Source organism: Pistacia vera, unplaced genomic scaffold (assembly GCF_008641045.1).
Source record: "Pistacia vera cultivar Batoury unplaced genomic scaffold, PisVer_v2 Contig28, whole genome shotgun sequence".
Taxonomy (NCBI): domain Eukaryota; kingdom Viridiplantae; phylum Streptophyta; class Magnoliopsida; order Sapindales; family Anacardiaceae; genus Pistacia; species Pistacia vera.
This window is the reverse complement of record NW_022196090.1, coordinates 330598-334002: the sequence shown is the minus strand read 5'-3', so window position 1 is coordinate 334002 and position 3405 is coordinate 330598. Positions and strand designations below refer to the sequence as shown.

Below are 3405 nucleotides of genomic sequence, written 5' to 3'. Positions count from 1 at the left end.
AGCCTAAGTATGGAACTACTCTCCACTAATGTAGACTAGACATCACTAAGAATCAAAAGGTCTTTGCAAGCTTGTAACGTTAGGCTCGGGTAGTGGGCTCCAAGGACAAGGATAGGATAACAAAGTAAGAGAACTCGGTTTTCCTCATGCAAACACTAAGAGTTACATCAATCTCCGCTTTCTTTCTCAACCACCAATCAAAGTGTCAACCATTTTACAACCCTCAAACTTATGCATTTCTTATTTTTGATTTTGATTTGAACTAAAGAAATTCTTTTTTTTTTTTTCCCTTTTCTTTCTCTTTTTTTTTTTTTTCTTTTCTTCTATTTTTTTTTTTTAACAAAAACAAATATTTACAACACCATTGAGGTCATCTCCTTCTTCCTGCCCTTTTTGCAACCTCCAAACTTAAAATTTTAGTCTATCACTTATTCACACACCTCTCGAAGCTCTTTTGTGTCATACATTAGGTCCGTAATTCTCCTAAAGGGTATGATAAAGTGTTTAGGGTATAGGGATGGGACAATTTTTTTGTTTGCAAGAAAAATAAGGTAATGATAATCTCATAAGGCTCAAATGGGTGACTAGGGAAAGATTCATTCATGGGTCTGCTGGAAAGGCTCAAACGTTCCGAAAAAATGCCTAAATCATTTCCTCAACAATGTCTAATCCTAGAATTTTGCCTCAAGCACTTCTCTACTAGGCTCTAGAGTCCACCAACATTATCAAACTTCACCTAACCACATAAAATGAATCTAAGCATGCCAAAATAAATGAAAATGGTGACTGAACCACTCAACAAACCTCAATCAAAATTTAGTCAATAAACATAAACTTGAAGCAATGCTTAACATTTTCCAAAAATAATATTCCAACAATCCTAGTCTCATCATGCACTTATGCAATTCATCATGGCAACAACAACACAACACACACAAAACACACTAAACAAATATCAATCAAAGAACTTAAAACCAAAAAGAAACACAATTTCGAGCTAAAACACACAAACAAACTAAACACAAAAATTTTGAACATTTTCCTACCCCCAAACTTAAAATGACATTGTCCCCAATGTCACATCATGCACATCTAAGGAATAGAAAAATAAAAGTAAAGGTTATGAGATACTCCCCTGATTAATCCATAAAGGTCGATTTTTGTGCAAAATCCTGGCATCCATTCCTTGGCTTCCTCATCATCATCATCTGTCAAACAAATGAAAGTCCAAATGTGTTAGATACCCTCACCAATTAATATGAAAGAATTACATCCTGATCTCAACCTTATTGAACTAAACCTAAAATCTAAACAAAAACAAATAAAGAGCTAAAAACCAGGAAATCAACATCAATTCTTACTTACAAAACATAAAGAAATAAAAACTAAAACTAAAAAGAAAAGTGGTTCAGGAAATTTTCACAAAAATGAAAGGTCATGCGACTATTAAAAGAAAATAGACTTCGCTGCGGTGAAGTTTCCTTACCGAAATTCACCCAACTTGCTTCGCCACGGCGAGCACAAATTCTTCGCCGCGGTGGAAAAATACAGAAGCTGCATCAAAAAAAGTGGCTACTTCGCCTGGGCGAAGAACAATCTTCGCCGCAGTGAAGTCTGGGACTTTTTGACTTATGTTTTGTGCAAAATGTACTTCGTCGCAGCAAAGGTAACTTTTTCGCCCCGGCGAAGTCTGAAACATTTTCCCTTTTTTGCCTTAGTTAGAAACTTCACCTGAAACACCCAAAAACACACAAAATCAAAATCATTCTAAATCATAAGAAAACTAAACAAATTCAAGCAACAATTAAATGAAAAATAATTGAAAACACTTGGGTTGCCTCCCAAGAAGTGCTTGTTTATAGTCAAGAGCTCGACTTTCTCATTCTTTCATCAATGTGGATCCTTGTGGGGTGCTTCACTTCCCTTTGCCACCTCTTGGTCTTTCCTTTGGAATTTTGGGCATTCTCATAAGCATCTTTTCGAAACTTCAAATTTTTATATGCGTACTTGAGATGAGATGGTGATTGGTTGAATCCAATGTTTGGAGTCTGTCCAACACCAATTTTGACTTGTGCATATTTACACCAAATTCCTCAAATTGTTCCTTTTGAGGTGAGTTGCTTGGTTGAAATTCCCTTAATATTTGGCACACCATTTTGCTTTGAGATTTTCCTCTTCATTAGTCCTGTCTTCATGTTCTTCCAACTTTCCTTCATCGTGAGGTTGCTCCAACACTATACCTTTCCTCAATGTTATGACATTTAATTGTTCTTTAGGATTTGTGACCGTTGTGCTTGGCAAAGAACCTTGAGATCTCTCTATCAATTGTTCAACCAATTGGCCCACTTGAACCTCCAAATTTCGAATGGACACTCCTTGATTTCTAAAGTTTGAGCGTGTCTCATTCATAAAACTTGTGGTTTCTTGCATGAATTCCCTAAACATATCCTCCAATTTCAACATTCTTTGGTCCCATGGTTGATGATTCACCACTGGTTGATGGTTTGGCACTGTCCTTTGATTGCTTCAAGACAAATTTTGGTGATTCCCCCAACTAGGATTGTAGGTGTTGGAGAAAGGGTCATTTTGCAGCCTTGGTGAACTAACCATGTAATTCACTTGCTCGGTTGTTGAAAAGACTAACTAGTTTCCATCTTGGCATTCCACACTCCCATGGTTTCCTGCACAAAATTCACAAGTTATAAAAGGTGAGTGAATAGAATTTACATTCATACCTCCCAACTGACTTTGAAGTGATGCAATTTGTGCAGATAATGTGGCGAACACATCGACTTCATGTAGACCTATTGTTCTCTTCGGCATTGCTCTCTTATTAGGTCTTTGGTAGTTATTGTTGGCCATCACCGCAAGCAATTCATAAGCATCTTCTGGGGTCTTGTTATTTAAGGCTCCGCCTGCTGCCACATCTACCACAGTTTGAATATTTGGTAGCAACCCATTGTAAAATGTTTGGACTTGTATCCAAAATGGTAGACCATGATGTGGACATTTCCTTAACAACTCCGTGTACCTCTCCCACGGCTCATATAGTGATTCATCATTGCCTTGCATGAAAGAGATAATGTCATTTCTCATTTTTGCCATCTTCTCTGGTGGGAAGTATTTTGCAAGAAACTTCTGAGCTAATACGTCCCATGTGGTGATTGTCCCAACTGGGTGTGACATGAGCCAACCTTTTGCCTTATCTCTCAATGAAAATGAGAACAATCTCAGCCTAATTGCACCATCAGTCATTCCATTAACCTTGAATGTGTCACATATCTCTAGAAAGCTAGCAATATGCAAAATTGGATCCTCATATGAATTTCCACCAAATTGGACTGACTGTTGGATAATTTGAATTATTGTCGGCTTCATCTCAAAGTTCACTACAACAGGTGGCCT

The 3405-nt window shown here is 37.3% G+C and overlaps 1 non-coding gene across 1 annotated transcript; it reads left to right on the top strand.

The window, feature by feature from the left end:
- The first annotated feature begins 2992 nt into the window (after positions 1 to 2992).
- Positions 2993 to 3099, top strand: LOC116134021. The gene has a single exon (XR_004128639.1). It is a non-coding gene; the product is annotated as a small nucleolar RNA R71 (small nucleolar RNA).
- Positions 3100 to 3405: the final 306 nt, after the last annotated feature.